Here is a 22,259-nt window from a genome sequence, read left to right on the forward strand (position 1 = left end):
TGCAGAACAAACATTTGCTCTTTCGTCAGCAATAACAACAAACAGGAGTCTTCAGGTATACACCAGCCTGTTTGTGGTGAGGGTGAGCCCCGGGTGCCACAGTCTTTTGCCTCAGAGGTGTACTGTCAGAAATTTCCTCCATAGTTTAAAGATGATACATATGGAATGAATTAAGTAACTTTGTGTTGCCAATCAATAGTTTAAAGTATATCTTTTAAATGGTGAGCAATTCATTCTTTTCTTTCTTTTTTAAACTTCATTTCTAGTAACAATTCCAATATGCCTTTGCAGTTTATAATGCATGAGGGTGCTATCCTGAGATGTTCTGAATGATTAATCCTATGGTCCAGATAATTTTAATAGACAATAATGAAGCTTTTTTTTAAAGTTATCTTCCTTTATCCTCATCTCCTCATTTAGATTTAATCTTCGCCGTTTCAAAATATGAAATATCTTGGAAAAACATTTTAAATAGTTCCAGTTTCATAACGCTATCTCATAAAAAATGCTCAAATGCAAACGATACCTCTGTTAAAAGTATACATAAGTCAATAATTTCACACATTCCACATTCCTCTAACTTGGATTTGTTAAAAAGACCTGATGTGTAAAGTAATAATTACAGGTGTTTAATCTCCTGGGCAATCTGATAATTCTGATTGGCTGACAGTAATTTCATTAAAAACAAAATCAGGTAGTTGAATCATGTTGTTGTTGCTGTTGCTGTTGTTTTTTAACGTACATAAGAAATGTCCCAGAAGCAGCCTAAATTAAGCAAATGAAGAAAAGCTGCAAAGCTATTCCAGAGTTGTTCTGGGGCACAGCAGACATCTGGGACAGGAAATCCACTTGTTCAATTTGCCTGATCTCTTGCCAAGATTATTAACACTTTTCAAAACCAGACACTCAACCCGTTCTGTTCAAAACAGCATTTTGAGGATTTTCAGCTAGTTACATTTCTGCGCTTCAAATTTCTCTTGGCCCTTTTGGAGGCAAAAGCTGACATGTCTCTCTTTCCCCTGCAGTCTCTGTCACGGGTCTGTTGATGCTGAGAGAATGGCCTTGCTGAGATGTCTTCGATCAGCAGCATTCTTTGCAGGCCAATGACACCATATAATGGGATCACCCCACTAAATCCATGCATTTCAGGGGATACTGAATGTTCTTTTAAAGCACTAAAAGCAGTCATTTATTTTTAAATGGGGGCAATTAATGTAATACAAAATAGCATCTATCAGCAAACCACAGCGGTTCTTAATCACTTTTAATCTAAATCTTCCACAAAAGTGCTTTGACTGATTTGAGTTACCATTTTAATGATACTTACTCCATCTCTTGAAATGAGATGGGCTGCTGTTTGAAAACACATATCATTCCAAATGTGGCATAAGGGTTTTTATCATTGTTTTTTAAAGCAATGGAAATCTTTAAACACACACAGTGGGAGATTTTAATAGATGGCAGATAAGGTGTTTGGGTACAACCAAAGTTACCGAATTATACAAGAGAATCAGTGCAAGTGCTTTTCAAAGCAAAATTTCAAGCTGAATTTTGATTTGGGCAGTTGAATATGCCCATTTTAACCCATCCTGAATATCCTAATGAAACCTTTAGTAGTATCTGAGAAAAAGAATAATCCGTGGTCACATTAAGAGACTGATATGCAATACGTGGCAAATTTGGGGCTAGGTGCCACAGCATTCTTTCAGGATTAGGATATTACACTGATACTTCTGTGTTTAAAATGGGTGGCAATATATTAGTATACTTTGAAAACACTATTTTATTTTTTTTGAAAACACTATTCTAGATAAACCATATCAATTAACTAGTGTCGATAATCTATTCTGAGCTAAAACATTTCTGATTTCAATTGCTATTTCCAAATAATCCATTATCTCTTTAATAATCCTCTTTGTTTAGTCTTAGACTGGATATCTCTCAAGTAGCATATCATGTACTTCCTTACTTTCTGAAACAGAGCTCACTGAATTCAACTTTTCATTCACGCAGAGAAGAAGAAAGGCAGCCAGCCTGCTGTTCTGACTCCAAATCAGGAAATCTAGTCCTGAAACTCAAACCTTTCACTTGCTAACTGGGTTGTGGGACTGTAAAGTTTTAAACTGTCAGTTACTTTAAGCTCCTATAATAATGAAATGCAAGGCCAGTGAATAAGAGCTAATGGGACCCTTCCCTCTAAAGGTCCCCAAACTGCTACACTTTTAAATTCCTATATTAGCTAGACTTATCTTTTGCCCCTTTTAGATTTTATTAGGTAATATATATAGTTTATTGCCATCAGGTACCTACCATAAAGCTCTCTCTTCTCTTCACCTTGCCTCTTCAAATGATCTGCTATGGTTTATAATACCAGAAAATAATCAAGTTCATGTACATCCATCAGTTTCAATTTCTTATTTGTATGGTGCATGGGCTTTTATGCATGGAGTTTGTGAGACGGGTCTGCCTGGATGTACAGGGGCCTCTTTCACTACTTTTTAGGAGCCCAATTATGTGTCATATTACTATAGACATTAAAATTATCAAAAGTCAAAAGTGCTTCCTAAATGTAAAAATAAGTACTTTCAGTTACGTGCAGATTAACTTTATCAGTAACAGACAAACTGTCAAAGGCCTTGCAGTTAAGGGCAAATTCAGAACTAAGCCCAAAGGGTCCTACCTCCCAGTTCAGTATTTTTTTAAATAATGATTTTTATTTTTTCCATTATACCTGGTTTACAGTGTTCGGTCAATTTTTACTGTACAGCAAAGTAAGCCAGTCACACATACATGTATACATTTTTTTTTCTCACATTATCATGCTCCATCATAAGTAACTAGATATAGTTCCCAGTGCTCTACTGCAGGATCTCATTGCTCATCCATTCCAAAGGCAATAGATTGCATCTATTAACCCCAAATTCCCAGTCCATCCCAGTCCCTCCTCCTCCCCCTTGGCAACCACAAGTCTGTTCTCCATGTCCATGAGTTTCTTTTCTGTGGAAAGGTTCATTTGTGCCATATATTAGATTCCAAATATAAGTGATACCATATTTGTCTTTGTCTTTCTGACTTCACTTAGTATGAGAGTCTCTAGTTCCATCCATGTTGCTGCAAATGGCATTATTTTGTTTCCTTGTTATGGCTGAGTAGTGTTCCATTGTGTAGATATACCACATCTTCTTAATCCATTCATTTGTCCATGAACATTTAGGGTGTTTCCATGTCTTGGCTATTGTGAATAGAGCTTCAATGAACATTGCGGGTACATGTGTCTTTTTCAAGGAAAGTTTTGTCTGGATATATGCCCAAAAGTGGGATTGCTGGGTCATATGGTAGTTCTATATTTAGTTTTCTGAGGTACCTCCATACTGTTTTCCATAGTGGTTGTACCAATCTACATTCCCGCCAACAGTACAGGGGGGTTTCCTTTTCTCCACACCTTCTCCAGCATTTGTTGTTTGTGGACTTATTAATGATGGCCATTCTGACTGGTGTGAAGTGGTTCAGTATTTTTTAAGTTCTTAAAGAATGGTCTGTACAGTTTGCCTTCTTTTCCTAACTACGTATTTCGTCTTGCATTTCTCACACTGATTTTCCCCATTCTAATAAAACTGCTTTATCAAAAATCCCCTGAGTTTCAAATCCAAATGCTTGCCCAGCCCTCCCTCACCCTGACTTTCTCTTCAGGGTGTTATCCTCTGGGTGCTCCTTCTCCCCACTCTTGTGTCATCCTACCCGGTCCTCCTTCAGCTGCTCCAAGTACTTCTTTTCTTTTTTCTCCAACAATTACCTTTCCTTTTTAAACCACATGAGTGGCATTTCTGAAAGCACAGTTGCCAGCCCTCTTCTTGCTTCCCACTAACCAGAAAAGATCCAAGTCTGAACTGCTATGCCTGACCTCAAAATAAATTCTGCCATTGCCTTGGGACATTTATATCACTTTACTACTGTCACTTCAAGTGCTAAAGAATTCAAAACAAGTTCCTATTCACTCTCACTGAACTGGTTTTCTCTCCCAACTTGATTGCTTCCCAACATAGTCACTCCTTCCCCTCCTTCTTTGAGAACTTTGACCCAGCACCCTCTCAGCTACTCTATCCAACTAACCTGTCTGTCATTCCATCTCAACAATTACTCCTCCAAAGACCCTCCATTATCAGCTGTGTACCTTCTCTTTCTACTCTCACCACATGATGAAAGCCAGCACCAAGTTTCCATTTTTTCATGAACTGGAGATACTGTATCAACAAAGGCACTAACTGTTATGTCAAACAAGTGTTGTAAAGAAAATTCAAGGGTTTTTGGGAGTTCTCATCATGGCTCAGTGGTAGTGAACCCAACTAGTATCCACGAAGATGCACGTTCAATCCCTGCCCTTGCTCAGAGGGTTAAGGATCTGGCGTTGCCATGAGCTGTGGTGTAGGTGGCAGATGCAGCCTGGATCCCATGTTGCTGTGGCTGTGGTGTAGGCTGGTAGCTGTAACTCATATTCAACCCCTAGCCTGGGAACCTCCATATGCTGCAGGTGTGGCCCTAAAAAGAAGAAAGAAAAGAAAGGAAAGAAAGGAAAGGAAAGGAAGGAAGGAAGGAAGGAAGGAAGAAGGAAGGAAATACAAGGTTTTTTTTAAAAATTTATTATTCTCATTTTTGTCATAGCTATTATCCTTGGCTCTCATTATCTTAAAACAAGATATGTCCTACTACAGCTCAACAGGTGGTGTCCCTGAATAGAACTTTCCTCCATGTGAACTGGTCCTATATGTTCTATTTTTTCATAAATGTTACTTTGAACATGTCACTATATGAGAGAAACTAATTTTTGGCTGTAAACTTTCTCATAAAATGTAAACTCCTTCATCAGCTTTCTTTGCCTCTTTTTTTTTTTTTTTTCTTTTTTTTTTTGTCATTTCTTGAGCTGCTCTTGTAGCATATGGAGGTTCCCAGGCTAGGGGTCTAATTGGAGCTGTAGCCGCTGGCCTACGCCAGAGCCACAGCAACGTAGGATCTGAGGCACGTCTGTGACCCACACCACAGCTCACGGCAATGCCGGATCCTTAACCACTGAGCAAGGCCAGGGATCGAACCCGCCATCTCATGGTGCCTAGTCAGATTCGTTAACCACCATGGTTCCTAGTCAGATTCGTTAACCACTGCGCCACGACAGGAACGCCCTTTGTCAGCTTTCAAAAATCTACCTAATGAAAAATGTTATGTTTATTGAGTTTACCAGGTGCCAGTGACTGTTATAACCATTTTACATGTATTAATTATTTTAATTCTTCCAAAAGCTTTATGAAATAAATACTACTTTCATCCTCCTTGTATAGATTAAGAAAGTGAGGCAGAGAAAGATTAAGGAATTTTTGCAAGTTGACACAAATTGGAGTCAGCATTTGAGAATCTGATTCCAGCAGCTAAACTCTTAAAAGCCATATTAAACTCCAAAATCCATAATCTTCTTTTTTGTTTTTGTTTTTTAGGGCCATACCCATGGCATATCCCTAAGAAGTTCCCAGGCTAGGGGTCGAATTGGAGCCACAGCTGCCGGCCTATGCCACGGCCACAGCTACACGGGATCCAAGCCATGTCTGTGACCTACACTACAGCTCATGGCAACACCAGATCCTTAACCCACTGAGTGAGAGCAGGGATAAAACCCTTATCCTCGTAGATCCTAGTTGGGTTCATTTCCACTGAGCCATGACGGAAATTCCCAAAATCCATAGTCTTTTTTTGTTTGTTTGTTTGTTTGTTTGTCTTTTTGCCATTTCTTGGGCTGCTCCTGCAGCATATGGAGGTTCCCAGACTAGGGGTCTAATCAGAGCTGTAGCCGCTGGCCTATGCCAGAGCCACAGCAAGGCGGGATAGGAGCCTCGTCTGTGACCTACACCACAGCTCAGGGCAACACCAGATCCTTAACCCACTGAGCAAGGCCAGGGATCGAACCTGCAACCTCATGGTTCCTAGTCAGATTTGTTAACCACTGCGCCACAACGGTAACTCCCAAAAAATCCATAATCTTAACTAATTCTAACTATTTGTTCATAACTCCCCACTACACCCACATAAATATTTCAATCTACATGGGAAAGTCCTATCTCAGACCAACCCAGCCTCATGCCTCCCTTTTTTAACTGATGTTAAATCATCTAAATATTACCCATGTTTCAACACTCAACTAGACTTACCACATCAGTGAACAGTCCCTAGCATAGTCTAATCATTTCAGGATTGCTGACCAGATGGCAGGAATACGCCATAACATTATCTTCCTTTTTTTTTAATTTGATGGGGTTCAGGGCATGCTACTTCAAAACACGGCACCTTGGCATACTGAATATTTAAAGCTGAATAAGTTTGAAAAAGCAGCAGAAGCAAAGTCACTCTGAGTTCTCATCAGCTTTCTCTCTTGAAACAGGTCATAAAACCCTCATGTAGAAGGCACCCTCCCTATAACTAGATGAAAGGAGCATCCTTAACTCTGAAGACAAAGAGATGCCCAGAAGAATCCTAACAAACAGGACTTAACAAGCTTCCCCTATTTCACTACACTTACCTCGTACTCCTTTCCCTGCCATATTTCTACATAGCTGCCTGCTCTTCACCAAACCTAGCACAACTGTACGCAGGCCAAACTGTTCCAGGCTCCATTTCCCTAAGGAGGCTCCTCTGTCATGTAAAAGTTATATTAAATAAATCGGTATGTTTTTCTCCTGTTAATCTGCCTTTGTAAGTTTAATTTCCAGACCCAGCCAGGGATTTTTGAGGATGGAGGAAAACTTTGTTAAATATTCTATAACAGCTCTGTACAAACCACACTGTACATATATTATCAATATTCACTGACAAACTGATTTTTCTACACCAAAATATATAATTCTAAAGGCCAAACTTGAAAAAGAGAGTGCAAGGCCTTCAGAAATGGCCACAGTTAGGAAGAAAGAAGAGATCAGGAGAAAACTGAGGCATAAAAATAAGCTGACGCCTAGGAGCAATTTTCATCACAGCTATCCCACTGCAAAGAACTACAACATTTGTGTAAATCACTTGCCTGGATAGGTAAATTACTCATTAAATGTAGTAACAGGGGCAAAATAATACTTTCCAAGAAATGTCCTTAATTCCACATAAGACTTTAAAAAAGTTAATTTATTTTAAGGGGTCATTTTAATTTCAATCATATGCATTCACACTTAAAAAAAAATCAATATTAAAAAAGGGTGGCAGAAAAAAGAATTCAAATTCAACTAACTCTATGCTTGAATTTTCCCTGGTTTTCAGACAGCTTTACTTCTACTAGGTTTAAGAAAAATATCAAAAATCTTAATCGGATTCTAAAATCACCAAAATAATCCACATATTCAGGAGTCAAGGAAACTTCCTAAGAGTATTTTTTAACCTAATGTCTCCCTAATCCTCCCATGGCCCCACCCCTTGCCCCAGCTCTCTACCCACAGTGGGTTCAAACTATAGGCCTCTCTTACAGTATGAAGGCAAATAACCAGCTTTTGTTATAGAGCAGAATCTTCCATTTACAAAGACCGCTAATAGTGAGTGCTGGGTGTGTGAGGTCATGTTACAGTGTATGTGTGCGTATATATATCATGCAGCTGCAGGGCTTTGTGATGTCCAACTCTTTGGATATAATGCAAAGTCAAATAGCAGATCAAAAAACAAATTTTAGAGCCAGCATGATCAAACCAAGGGACAATGATTCCCTTTGCACCATCCATCTGAGCAGTATCTTACACCAACATCAGCACTATCAGCACCTGGCCCTAACCAGCTGCTCTCATCTTCCAAACTACAAATAAGGGACAATATGAAGAAGCTGGGTGTCATTAAAGGTTATTTCAATTTCTCAGCGAAAGGAAAAACTGAGGAGATATATATTTATCTAAGAATACATGTATCCATTGGATACATAAATGCCTCACTTCTACCCTTTCTGGTCAGAGGTCTTTATTCTCTTGTAAATTGCCAATTTACATAATGATCTAGTGATACTCTTGATACATAGTGATTGGCTTGCATGAAATATTACTCATTAAAAACACAGTAGCAAAGGCCCAAATGAATCCTGAGCAACGTTATTGATATAAACCATCAGCTGCTTTGTTTTCAAAGCCAAATCGTTCTGAAATAGCTAGAATTTCTTTTCCTCTATGGTTTGTGATATATCCATGCTAACTGCTTCTTGGTTGAGACCAAAAGCTACAATTTTAATTAGACATGTATTATTTTAAAATCTCTTACAGAAGAATGGGTATAATAGTTTAATCTTTGAATGTTTCATTAGATTGCATCTTCTTATAGGCTTTAAAACAAAAATTGCTGAGGGGGTCCTGCTATGTAGCAAAGAGTTGGCAACAATATCCCAAGTAATTTCAAAGCAAGTATCAAAGTTTTAAAATTTCGATTTGACTGCAAGATGTATAAATAAATGTATTTCCAGTCACCTGTGATCCATACTCAGCATCTACAAAATAGCTATGCTGGAGACATTCTGCTTGGGCAGAGCCAACCAGATGCTGGTATGAGTTATTCAGTTGGGAAGCACATGGATGGTCAGTGTGGAAAGGCTGAGGGAGCATCTGTGTCTCACAACACCATACACTGCTGCCATATAAATGCAGGATGCATCTACAACAGGTTATCTAGAGAATTGGTCAAGACAATTAGAACGCAGGCAGCTTCCTTTTACATTTCCAATGAGAATTAAAAGGTCCCCTCTACCTTTTTTTGTTCCATAGTGAAGAGAGAGAAGTATGAGTACTTATGGTAATACCGAAGTATTATACCCGTACTTCATTTTTTAATGCCTGTAGAGAAATACTGAGTTGAGTTTTGGCTACTTGAGCAGAAGAAGGAGAAAGTCTGGTTAGTTACTCAATCACCGGCTATCCACTGACCCATGTATCTTTGTACTGGCCACACACCCTTTCCGTCCTTCTTTTATTATCTTCTGCTTAGTCCAGTGACCAACACATAACAGATGCTTAATAAATGTTTTAGAAAGGCTTTTACTTATTTTGGACACGGCACTGTTGTCAATGTGGTGTGACTATAAGGACACTGACAACAACTAAACTCCAGGCTTTTAAGGACTTAAATGTGACATCTTGGGTACAGAAACTTACCTTTAGAAAGCACTCAGAATGTTATCTACTTTTTTTTTTTTTTTCCTGAGCAAAGATGTTTTTAAGTGTCAGGTAATCATCTCAAATCTCATCAGACTGTTCCTTCTCTTTCTGCTATTTTGACAAAGTACTTTCCAAGCTGGAAAAAATAAAGCACAATGTCAATGAGCAAATTGCTTAGTTTCAATTGGTCGTGTTGGTCCTGCCTTCCAGCTTACCATTATGCACTCATATTCTAGTCCAAGAGTTAGTTTGGGGGCTGGCACAGATTTCCATGTTTAAAAGCTAGCTCACTGGTACTCCTTTAATATCACTACTGGAAGTGTTTCCTAAATAATTACCCCTCTGGTCTGGGGTATGTCTGAAGGCATGTCCAGAATCTTGCCATCCATAGCATTGCTTTGAGACCTGCTCCTTATCTCTACTTTCCTTTAAATCAGCAAGTAAGACTGGGAATCCTCCAGACTCAGTTCAGACTGTATTTTCTAATTAGATGATTGGAAAACTTTAATTAATAAGATGACCCCAGCATAAAAATCAGGTCATACTGTTAAGCACTTATAACTTACAAATTTTAGCAAGCACTGACTTTTGCAAGTCAGCCAACTTTGTTAGTTCTCAACAATCCTTTAATTAGGCTAGACAGGGAGGAGCGTGCACTAATGTGTGTCCTGGCCAAATTCCAGTGGGGGATAATTGCAATCTGGCCTACCTAAACTTCCACTGGTTTCATCAGAATACAGGAAGCTTCTCCATTCTCCGTCTCTATTTCATTCTGCACTGATGTTTCGTGTGGGCTCCACTGCTCACCCTGAGCACTATAGATAGCCAGTTAACAAGACCTGCTGAAAATTTACCACATCCACGAGAACAATGCACTAAGACGTGCAGAGTGTATTCTGAGAAAACCCTCTTCTCACATATAGCCAGACCACCCAAGTCAATTCCTATGAACAGAATCATTTTTATTTTCCCCCTTGCTCCTATGCTACACCCACTACACCCACCCACACACACCCCTTTTACACACCTAAACTTTCAGAGGACCCAAGTATACCTTTAGACAGACTGCACATAACTGCAAATAAGAAAACGTCCATATGAACCTGGTTCTAAGTTTATTAAAATTGGAGGTTTGGGGGTGGTATTTTTGCCTCTATTACTGATTTTTTTGCCCTGCATTGTGATAAAAAAAATTGCATGAGATATTAATTGATATCTATTCAAATATGCAGCTAGAAAAGCACCTTCCAACCTGGATCTCTCAGAAAAAGACAATATTTAAATGCAAGATTTAATCATAAAATCATCAAGTTAAAAGGACCTTCAAGAAGTCTATCATTTACCTCCTTCTCCAGGCATGCAAATTAGAGTCCACCAAAAAGACTGAATTACCAAAAGAAATCAAGCTAGAAAAAGAGAATGTATGTAGTCTAAGACAGGATAATTTTTAAAAAATTAATTTCTGCTGTCCTACTATACTTCTTCAGCAAAAACTGGGCCTTCTGGTGAATCGGGATGTTAAATATTAAAGTGCTTGTTGAATATTCTTGAGTTTGGGGGATCATCTAATAAATACAAGTAAGTATTTTTTTTTTTTTTTGTCTTTTTTGTCTTTTTGTCTTTTGTTGTTGTTGTGGCTATTTCTTGGGCCGCTCCCGCGGCATATGGAGGTTCCCAGGCTAGGGGTTGAATCGGAGCTGTAGCCACCGGCCTACGCCAGAGCCACAGCAACGCGGGATCCGAGCCGCGTCTGCAACCTACACCACAGCTCACGGCAACGCCGGATCGTTAACCCACCGAGCAAGGGCAGGGACCGAACCCGCAACCTCATGGTTCCTAGTCGGATTCGTTAACCACTGCGCCACGACGGGAACTCCCAAGTAAGTATTTTTAATTGCAAGATCCTAAGTTGTCGTGTGTGTGTGTGTGTGTGTGTGTGTGTGTGTGTGTGTGTGTGTGTGTGTGCGCGCGCGCGTATTTCCATGAAAGCGAGCAAAAGTTACTCCTTTCTTTCTTTCTTTCTTGTCTTTTTGCCTTTTCTAGGGCCGCTCTCGCAGCATATGGAGGTTCCCAAGCTAGGGGTCTAATCGGAGCTGTTGCTTCCAGCCTATGCCAGAGCCACAGCAATGCGGGATCCAAGTCGTGTCTGTGACCCACACCACAGCTCATGGCAACACAGGATCCTTAACCCACTGAGCAAGGCCAGGGATCAAACCCACATCCTAGTCGGATTCGTTAACCACTGAGCCACACGGGAACTCCACACTCATTTCTTTAGAGTCATAAAAGAAAGTTTACTTTTTAAAATTATAGGCACACTATTAACTCTTATCCAAATCTTTTTGAACTAAAAATTCATTAATTTGAATAATTTGACCCAAAACGTACACATCTCAGCCTTCATGTGAACAATTACATGTCTGCCTCATAATTGATGCATATTCCTTATCTGAAGTATTTCTCAATTAAGAAATTCCACAAAGACATGTATACTATGTGCATATTTTCAGCCCCTAGAATATTTGGCAGAGGACAATTTAAAATTATCAAATATTCATCAACAGTCTTCACCGGCACCAAAGGAAAGATGATAGTCACTGAGTTTACATAATATCCACCTGGCTCAAACTAAACTGAGCAAAACAGCCAAGAATGCAAAAGCCTGATTGAGCACATAATTGACCATAAAAAACAGCTTTCAAATAAATCTAGATTCAATGTTGCCTCTCTAGTCGATATGCCCGCAATTGCTTACTCGGCACACCCCTTCCTAAGGGAGGTCTCAGCCTACCTCCCAATCTCTTTTGTCTTTCCTCCTGGCTCTTCCCCATCACTTCAGGGCTGCTAATCTACCGGCCCACTCTCTTTCTTTACTACCTGCTTGGAAACACAATGAAATCATCTAGAGAGTTTTCAAAATGTCTAGATGTCTAGGTTGCTTCCCCAAAGATTCTATTTCCATAGATCAAGGGGATGGCCGAGACCCAGGGCCGTGTGCTCCACAGGGAAAGATGCTCAAGGGTCCACAGCAGCGGGGCTCCAGGCTCATCTTCCCTTCACCACCACCTCCACTGTCCTCTGGACAACTCAAAATCTATTAAGAAGGAGATCTGCTGTTATTTCTAAGTGCTCTTTCTAGCACTTTGCTTTTCAGCGCAGTGGATCTCAACAAGGGGGCTCTTTTGCAATTTGGCGTGGCCTACAGGTGTTTTTGGTTGTCACAACTGGGAATATGCTACTGGCATCTAGTGTGTAGAGGCCAGAGATGCTGCTAAACAACCTGTAGTGCACCAACCAGCATCCCCGCTACAAAAAATCATCCGGTCCAAAACGGCAATATTGCTGACGTTTAGAAAGTGCTTTGCCTGAAGCCTTTTTTCCTTCCTTAATCACTCTGCTCACATTAATCATTGAACAAATATATCCATTTCTCCCAATTCATCCTCCTCACCCCAGCTGTCTCCAGAGCCTCCCTAACCATCCTTCTTTTCTAATTCTAATCACCTGCTGGAGTCAAGCGCTCCCCAAATTATTACAAATATCTACCATCCCCATAACATTCTTGTTCCCTCCCAGCTGTATTCCCTTTCAGTCCTATATTTCTGATCATCTTTAATAAGGCCAAAGTACAGAAGGATGGTTCCTCTAACAGCTGGTCCTCATTGTCTCCCGTCCTTCAAGAAAACGAAACCTTTCACCCCATATGGTGCCTATCAAGGGCCAGTGTTCCTCTCCAAGATCTAATGTTCTGTATTTGTTGTCTCTCCCACCAACCACCTGACCCCCGTCTTTTTTATTATCTCCCTTCTGCTGTTCCCACCTCCCTTTTCGCAAATGTTTGCAGTGAGCTTCCAGTAACCTAACTACCCCTCCCCATTTTTTTATCAATCTTCCGCCTCAATCCTACAGCTGGTCAGACATTTTATTCTCGTAGACCACTTAAAGCTCTCACACACCTTCACAAAGAAATTTCCATTTTCCTCTTTTCCATTCCAATTCTTTAGAAAGGTGGGTCATGATGGAGACATAACTGGTGCTCCTACAAACGCATGCCATCCAGTTTTACCCAGGTCTTCAATGAACTGAGCAATCAATTTAATTTATTGCTGTACTGTCTTCACATTCCCCTCAGGGCCTGCCCCAAACCTAGGTCTCACTCACACATCATGTTGTTTCTTAATCTACCATGAGGAATAGGGCCATTCACCTTGGTACTTAACATCTAGAGAGACACAAACTCTATCCTATAAGGTTGACATGCCCTCAGAACGTACTCAAGTCCATCTACTGAAAGGATGAAAATGCAACCTAACCCTCCCAGAACCCAGGAAGTTAATAAAAAGCTCTAAATGCCCCCGAATTCCAGACCCTGCTCGCTGCCAGTAAATAGGTAGAAGGTCACACTTCCTATTGTTCTAGGGCCTGCTATCCTGGCCTAAGTAAGATAACAGGGAATGAGTTGACTAATCGCTTATCTGGATTCTGTAAAACTGACTAGCGCCATAGAAGAATTGATTACACATTGAAAGCCCTAGTGACCTATCTTAAATCTGTCACTTTGCCCAGGAGCCTACGCAGATGCGGACCTCCGGAGCTATTTTAAAATGATTGGTCCACAGAGCGCGGGCTTTCGCTATTTTAAATTGATTGGTCCACGGAGCACGGGCTTTCACTATTTTAAATTGATTGGTCCACGGAGCGCGGGCTTTCGCTATTTTAAATTGATTGGTCCACGGAGCGCGGGCTGTCGCTATTTTAAAATGATTGGTCCACGGATCTCAATATTTTAAAATGACTGGTTTGCGACGCACAGGCTTTGTTGTAAACCCCATAAAAGCTGTCCCGATTCCGCACTCGGGGCCGCAGTCCTCTACCCCTGCGTGGTGTACGACTGTGAGCCCCAGCGCGCTTGGAATAAAAATCCTCTTGCTATTTGCATCAAGACCGCTTCTTGTGAGTGATTTGGGGTGTCGCCTCTTCCGAGCCCGGACGAGGGGGATTGTTCATTTACTGGCCTTTCACTACAAACTACACCCTGAACCCCTTCCTGGCCCTACTTCACCTCCCGTTTTCCCACTATTTGCCAGTCAGACTCTTTGTTGTCACACACACCTGCCCATTAATTCTCACCATTTTGCTATTATCTTTTCTTCCTCCTGCGATTCTCTTTTCTCTAGTCTCCAGCTATGGAAACCTTAACTGTCCAACACCAGCCCTTCCTACCTTGGGAGATGAGCCTATGAGGAGAAAACTTGTAGCCTCTCCCAAGTCTCCTTAGTACTTCATTCTTACTTCTCTTACAGTACGTACCCATCCTGTACTATACTTACTGCAGGGATCTGCACTCTGTTACTCTCAGTTGTCCTATCATTAAATATCTTTGACAGAGGTCCAACTTGTTTCCATTACCCAAATCCACTCTTGACTTTTCCTACTTTGTATTACATACACATATATGTGCACTTATATGTTTATGTATCTTAACCATATATTATAGCATATATATACATGCATGTCTTCAAATGTTCCTGAATTCACAGTATCTGAATTAAAAGTACTGATAAGCAATTGACTAGACTTCAATAAATAAATAAATATTACCGATAAGCAGAAACTCTTGATGAAATGGTAGATACAACCCCCCGCCCCCCGCACAAAAGAAATGAAAAATTTATTAGCAATTTTTTGCCTATGTTTTATGGATCAGGTGGAGAGGGGTGTGAATCTCCTCAAGTTGTATGAGTATTTTTCTGGTGAGAGAGTTCATAGTTATTAACAGATTCTCAAAAGAGCTAGCTCATGACACATAAAAAAAAGTTAAAAACCATTGCTCCAGAGATATGAAAGGCAAAGGCAGAATGCACTTTTCCGATTTTCAGAAAATCTAAATAATATTGTCTCAGACAGCGTTAGATAAAAGTAGATAATATGAATTTAAACTATACGAATTCAGTTTTAAAAAATGGATCACGATGTCCCAGTTTACATCAACATTTACTTTTTACCAACAGTAAATGACTAATTTACAGTCATCTGATTTACAGTCAGTTTAAAAGTGATTTTATAGCATAAAATGAACAGAGAACATTATTTTTAACTATCATACTAAGTTGTATGCCTTTTGTAAACTAAGAAATAATAAGGATCAGGTTACAATTTAAAATAATCTTCAATTATTAAAACCACTAGATATTAGATCAATTCAGGAGAGAAATGCAGTTTGACATTCCTTTCAGCAGATCATGTCCTAATTGCCAAAAGGGTAGAAACATACACTTAATTTATTCAGCACATGTCATTATGCTATTCATGTGTGGACAATTCACAAATCCTACTTGATAAATCAAAGCTGATTTAGTAATTACATAATTTCCTCCTATTATTTATTCATTCATTCATTCATTGTAAAATGATCATAACTAGAACACTGCATTGCGGGTTAGAAATCAACTCCAGGTGATTCCAGGAGTTTTCGTGGGCCTTCTCCATCACCCCACTCCCCTGGCAGGCCCTCTGCCTGCCTGGCTCTCGGCACATGGCTGGTAACAGGTCATCTCCTGGCTGCGTTGAAATACATCAGAAAGACTTTCAGAGAGATGTATTTTGTGGAAGAAGATATTTGTGGTTGAAGAATTACTTTTTAACCCCAAAGTTGACATTTCTCCTGTAAATTAAGAACACTGCCTCTGTCTAGGACTTCATTAACATTTCTCATCCATGAATTCCCCTGAAAGTTCAATATGGAACATTTTTATTCACATTGTGAAAGACTAAATTAAAAGAAGGACCTAACAGCAGCAAACATGCAATAAAACTATTCTGCATATAAACTCTGCATCAAAGTGTCATATAAACCTCAAGAAAAAAAAATTAGGGGGATTTATTTCTGCCATTTGAAGGGAAAGCTAAACTTTTGTACAGTTCTTAACAAAATTGTAGAGTCAAAGTAGATGCAATGACAGAGCAACCATCATTATGTCATTCAAGAGAAAAGAATGTGAAAACCAACAGGTTTCCCCTAAGGATAAAAATAAGCAAGGTATGTAATTAAGGTCACCAAAAACAATGCTCTTACAAGATTTAATTTACTAACTGTAAACTGAGTTTACGCCATTTGCTTGATTTTTAGGACACCTTTTTTGAACAAAAGCAAATGTACTCCAAGACTGTCTATAAAATGGTAAACTGGGAAAGCACTGTCCCTATATCCTAAGAGCATGTGGAACTTTCCAGGAATGTTTGTAACAAAACCAGAAATACGTTCTTGGGAAAAGTCATTAATAAATTCACATCAACTTCACAAACTTGACTAGAATGTCCTTTAAAATATATATCTTTTTGCCTTTTTTTTTTCCTTGAGCTGCTCCTGCGGCATATGGAGGTTCCCAGGCTAGGGGTCTAATCGGAGCTGTAGCCACTGGCCTACACCAGAGCCACAGCAACGCAGGATCCGAGCCGCATCTGCAACCTACATCACAGCTCACGAAAACGCCAGAGCCTTAACCCACTGAGCAAGGCCAGGGATTGAACCTGCAACCTCATGGTTCCTAGTCAGATTTGTTAGCCACTGCGCCACGATGGGAACTCCATAAAATATATACCATCTTAAGTAGTGCGACTTGCTTTTGAACTCTTAAGATATTCAGGAGCCAGACACTCCTCCTTCCTCTCTATTCCTCTCCATTCTGGAGGAAAACCTAGAAAGCTTTAATACCAGGCCAAAATAAAAAAGGCAAAACTTCGCTCCATAAATGCTATGGAAGAGCTATAATTTAACTATCATCCTTTGATTGAACAAAATGGAACCACATGTTATGAAAAATGGACAAAAATGAAACTCCATCAATTCCTGTTGATAAGGGTAAGAAATGCATAATCCCTTACATAGCTCCAACATTTTAGAAAATCACAAGTTACAGATTCACTATCTTCAAATTTGTGAGCAAGCTTTATTAAAAAAGAAAGAAGGTAAAAAGAGACCCAGGGCTCACTATGTACCACCTGTGTATTATCAAATCCACGACAGCTTCTAAATCCTTCAACTATGCAGCTTGCCCACTGCTCCCAATAACCAGAGTTAAATACACCCACAGACTCTAATCTCATCTCTGCACCTCAGAATAATTCAAGTAGCACAAAGAGGTAGCACATGGAGACACCATCTCCAGCAGAGTCCAAGATCCTTATCTTACACATTAAGAGAAAGGAGTCTGAACCACTGTGCCCACAGAGATGAATTATGACTTCCGGGAGCAGCTGTTTCCCACCACTGCAGGTGCTACAACAAAGGAAGTACTCAAGCCAAGGCAGTAGACAGAGCCTTCCTCCAGGGACCAAGACCACAGAAGACAGCACACCACCAGGCTCGAAAGTTCAAGCCTGAAAAAGCCCTCCCAATTTGTTTCCCAGTGGCATCGGAGAAGTGTCCTTTATAAAAATAATACTCTGGGAGATCAGCCTTGTATCTCTCCTATGGCTAGAAGTCCCTATAAAGTAAGGTCATATGAATTCCCTACCTCTGAATATTTCAGATAGAACACTGACCCTCCATCCTTTGACACACAGCTGTCAGTTAAAGGATTTGAAACACCTCCTTATTCTGTTGTGTAATTAGCACCATACAGATGCATACAAAGACTTCTGTGAGCAGGAGAGATTTGATTCCTCCATCCCAAACTAAGAGCCATTTGTTTTCAATGCTGCTTAGAATGCAGCATTGTTGGGATTTTTAAATGTGTTACTGTTTTCAAGTATAGGCATTGATTAGAAGACAAAAGTCAGTATGAGGACTCTTCACCACCCACCCTTCAAAGGCAAACATTTAGGGTATGATGCAGGAACAGTGTGGTTTTAGATGTAGGATACAGGCATTGCTCCTCCACTACTGCTTCTAAAAGAAAATGCTCCTACAGATGCCCTCTTCCAGGGGTTCTGAAGTTCCATACATCCTTGGAAACCTACTGCATCATGCCATCCTCTTTGCAACATCAGCAATCAGACTTGACTGAATTTCAAAGTTAAGGCTTGTGATTTTAGTGGCCAAAACATAATTTCAAGAAACTCAAGGAAAACATATTTTAAAAATAGCCAAGTATCTGCAAACAAGGTCTCCTTCATTTATTTCAATGATGTAATAATAATAATGGACTTTCTTAAACATCTACATGTATTACTATTTGTTAGATATATTCAATAGGTTAAAAGCTTCCATATAGAATTTTTAGCCATTAGTGTTTAGATCATAATTAAATATTATTAAATTTTAGCCTAGAGTAATATTTCACTGAAAAGTGTTCCTAAAAATACTAGTTCCATGGAAGATTAATAGAGCTTCCTTGGCTTATTGCAAACATTTTGTAAGTACTTGCAGACTTAAATGGAATTAAGCGGGGGTTTCTTCCATGTGGGACTTCTAGGAGCTGCAGACCCGCTAATATGAGCCATGACCCTTGCGGGTAGGAGAGAGGATAATGACTTTAGTGTCCCACAACTTATCTGACCTCACAGCTCATGTGTAGGGGGATCATTTGGCAGAACTAGCACCCATGGGATGCAGTTTTAAAAATGCGCCTAGAGTTCCCGTCGTGGCTCAGCGGTTAAGGAACCCGACTAGCATCCATGAGGATGCGAGTTTGATCCATGGCCTCGATCAGTGGGTTAAGGACCCAGCGTTGCTGTTGCTGTGGCTATGGTGTAGGCCGGCAGCTACAGCTCCAATTGGACCCATAGCCTGGGAACCTCCTCATGCTGCACGTGCGGCCCTAAAAAGACAAAAAAAAAAAAAAAATGCTGCCTAAGTACAATGCTGACTGGTTTGTGAAACCTAAGTTTAATTCTTTTTGGTTTGTTTTTCATCTACCCCATGGCATATGGAAGTTCCCAGGCCAGGGATCCAACCCACACCATAGCAATGACCTGAGCTGCTGCAGTGACAATGCCAGATATTAACCCACTGAGCCACGTGGGAACTCCTAAGGTCAATTCTTAATGAACACTTGGGGTAGGTATATCAGATACATAAGCATATTGTTTTATCTGCTTTAAACCATTTGCAACTAGGTAATCCTCATTCATATAGCTCCTCCTTCCCCCCCAAAAAGGTGATGGCTAGGTAAAGAAAAAAATGTTTCCACAAAGAAACTAGTTTTTGCAACTAGGGCCACTGGTCAAATGATAGATATCCTTGCAACTACTCCCAGTCTCACCAGATGAACAGTTCTTAAAAATTAAAATATTAATAATTACAAAGATTTTCTAGGTATTAGAAGTCATACAACAATAAAGCCTCACATTTGTGAAGCTCTTTCATGGAAACTTTAAGCACACTTTCTCAGATGCTCCTAAGCATTCTGTAGGGTAAATGGATCAGCAATCATTCACCCCATTATTTGAATGAGGAAAGGGCACCTAGGAATATAGATGACTTAAGCAAAGTCAGTTATTTAGTTGTCCTGTCCGGAAGCACTAGACAAGGTAGAGAAGAATCTGTCTTCTCACCTAGTCCAATGCTCAGCACAGTGAAAAGCTGGTCCAGAAATTCCTTTTTTTTTTTTTTTTTTTTTTTTTAGGGCCACACCTGTGGCATGAGGAGGTTCCCAGGCTTGGGATCTAATCAGAGCTACAGCAAGTGGGATCCAAGCTGCGTCTGCAACCTACTCCACAGTTCATGGCATCACCAAATCCTTAACCCACTGAGCAAGGCCAGGGATCCAAACCTGCATCCTAATGGATACTAGTCAGATTTGTTTCCACTGTGCCACAACAGGAACTTCTGGTTAGGGGTTAGGCTAGCAGAGAAGCAGCTGAAAGGACCAATTTCTCTCCAGCCTTACCAGGCACAGAGGGTATGGATTAGAGGAACTAAACTGCTTTCAAATTTGTCTCTCTATTCTTTGCAAAAACACAAATTCTATGAAAAAACCTTCCATTTCCCTTAAACTTCTGCATAGAACTAAGCTAGAAGAATGAAATAGGCATGCTTGGTCCTGAAGAAAAGTTTTCTTTTACTTCTTCCCTTTTTTTTGGCCACACCCATGGCATGTGGAAGTTCCCAGCCAGGGATCAAACCTGTGCCACAGCAGTGACCCAAGTCGTTGCAGTGACATCAGATCCCTAACCTGCTATGCCACAAAAGAATTCCAGAAAAGTTTTCTTTCACATCAGTAGCAGGCAAAAGGATGAAGTGAGTTAATTATCTAGCTGAGTTGAAGAATTTCAAACACAGGTTCATGCACTTCTGCAACACCATTAAGAGAAGACCTGTATTCTAGGCCAGTAATTCTTAAAGTCTGACCTGCAGCATCAGTGTCACCTGGGAACTCCTCAGAAATGCAAAACTTGGGTCTATGCCCTATTGAGTCAAAAACACTTGGGTGGGGCCTATTGTGTGGGAAAAGTTTCGCCAGTGATTTTGAAATATATTTAAGTTAGAGAATTTTCCAAGATATTCAGTGCAATTCATATTCTAAATAACCAATTGCTTGAAATTATTTCTAACAACAATAATTTTAAGTAATAGCCTCACCCATAGTTGTCTAGATGGACTTGTATTCCGGACACATTTTTTAAAAACAAGAAAGAAACAACAAGCAAATAACCTTACTCTGCATTAGCCATTCGTCAGGGACTGGTGTTTTGTTTGTTTTTGTTTTGCTTTTTAGGGCCGCACGCATGGCATATGGAGGTTCCCAGGCTAGGGGTCCAATCAGAGCTGTAGCCGCCGGCCTACACCACAGCCACAGCAACACCAGATCCAAGCTGCATCTGCAACCTACACCCAAGCCCACCTCAACACTGGATCCTTAACCCACTGAGCAAGGCCAGGGATCGAACCTACATCCTCATGGATGCTAATAGGGTTTGTTTCTGCTGCGCCATGACAGGAACTCCTTTTCATTTCAATTTTCTTTTTTTTTTAATTTTATTGAAGTATAGAATTGACTTACAATGTTGTTTTAGTTTCAGGTGTATAGCAAACTGAATCAGTTACACATACACATATATCCATTCTTTTTCAGTTTCTTTTCTCATGTAGGCCTTATTACAGAATATTGAGTAGATGTCCCTGTGCTATACAGTAGGTCCTTATTACTTGTCTATTTTGTATAGTGTGTATATGCTACTCCCCAAAAGAAGAGGAATTTCACAAAAACAAATATATTTCTTCTCATGGGAATCCTTTTTAAACATATCTATCAAAGTGCCCAAGTCCCTCTTGAATGTTTATTCCTTAAAATTGGCCAGATGCAGAATAGCTATAACTTTTTTCTACCCTTGAAAAATAACATAAAAACAGCCTTACTATGAGGGATTCTTTCCCTAGAGTAGAGCTACAAGCATGTTCTGCAGTGTTAGGGCACACCTGAAATCACATGGGATCTGCAAGAGACACCCTCTGACTCTGCAGAGACACCCTCTCCTTTGATTTTCTATTTCACAGGCTGGCAGTAGAAAGCGTGAAACCTCAAGTCCACTGCGGCCAGCCAGGTGTGGCCAGGTGCCTGGCATCCAGCTCCTCTCTGAGCCTGCTTAGTCTTGGGTTGATGACAGTGTTGACTGGGAATCAGCAGGTTAATGACACTTCCTTTGTTATTAAAACAAATGTAAGTTACTGACATCATTTTATGTTCCATGGTGTACATGGATGCTGTGCTCCCAGTGGTACAACCTCCATTAAGGTTAAAGTCAGGTTAAACCTGAGTTTGACTCCAAGCTCTACCACTTACTAAGAGGGTGACTTAAGTAAGTTACTTAAATTTTCACAACCTGTTTCATCTTCTGTAATGTGGGGATATTAATATCTATTATCTACCTCATAGTATTACTGGAAAAGAATCAATGAAAAAAAACCCCACACATTTAGATGTTTAGCATTTAGCCAGAGAAAAAGCTTTCAATATATACTAATGGTGTTCATTATTTAGTTTTTTTTTTTTTTTATTTTCCCACTGTACAGCAAGGGGGTCAGGTTATCCTTACTTGTATACATTATAATTACAGTTTTTCCCCCACCCTTTCTTCATTATTTTTAAAGTATTTTACAAAGTTGGATATTTAAAGCATAACAAATTACAAAAATTAAGTTTTTTCAAAGTGCACATAAAAGTCAGTTTA

General features: G+C 39.9%; 1 protein-coding gene and 1 long non-coding RNA gene across 29 annotated transcripts in view; both read right to left on the reverse strand.

Moving 5' to 3' along the window:
• The window catches only part of NKAIN2 (sodium/potassium transporting ATPase interacting 2), a 1,025,455-nt gene that overhangs the window by 997,527 nt on the left and 5,669 nt on the right, over positions 1–22,259 (reverse strand). The window contains exon 2 of one of the 28 annotated variants that reach the window (XM_084957933.1): positions 9,144–9,282. The exons of 26 other annotated variants lie outside the window; for them this stretch is intronic. The gene's annotated coding sequence lies outside the window, so the exon portion shown is untranslated. Of the gene's footprint in view, positions 1–9,143; positions 9,283–22,259 lie in introns of those variants that run through there. One more of the 28 variants, XM_084957918.1, reaches the window with a different exon arrangement.
• LOC146406041 (uncharacterized) lies at positions 1,782–9,282 on the reverse strand. Its single transcript, XR_014804766.1, has 2 exons — positions 5,709–9,282; positions 1,782–4,415 (listed from the first exon to the last, which is right to left on the reverse strand). It is a non-coding gene; the product is annotated as an uncharacterized LOC146406041 (long non-coding RNA).

This window comes from Sus scrofa, chromosome 1 (assembly GCF_054392235.1).
Source record: "Sus scrofa isolate SSC_HxYL_T2T_F1_AM1 chromosome 1, Sscrofa_HxYL_maternal_Yorkshire_Landrace_v2.0, whole genome shotgun sequence".
Taxonomy (NCBI): Eukaryota; Metazoa; Chordata; class Mammalia; order Artiodactyla; family Suidae; genus Sus; species Sus scrofa.